We start from the raw sequence: 205 nt of genomic DNA, 5'->3' as shown, positions 1-205 counted from the left end.
CTAAGCAATGTAAATGTTTAATAAAAAGAGGTTGATTGAACTTTTAAGGGGTTAAAGCAGTGGATAAATGTTATTGTAATGGCTTCATAAAAATAATGGTTAGCTAAGACTTATATTACAAATATAAATTTAGAGTCACTCGAATGCTTTCTTTTTTAAGTTTAAAGTCTAAATTAGAACTACAGAATCACAATCTGCATAGATA

This window comes from Puntigrus tetrazona, chromosome 12 (genome assembly GCF_018831695.1).
Source record: "Puntigrus tetrazona isolate hp1 chromosome 12, ASM1883169v1, whole genome shotgun sequence".
Lineage (NCBI taxonomy): Eukaryota > Metazoa > Chordata > Actinopteri > Cypriniformes > Cyprinidae > Puntigrus > Puntigrus tetrazona.
The sequence above is the reverse complement of the archived record's forward strand: the minus strand, read 5'-3'. Positions refer to the sequence as shown.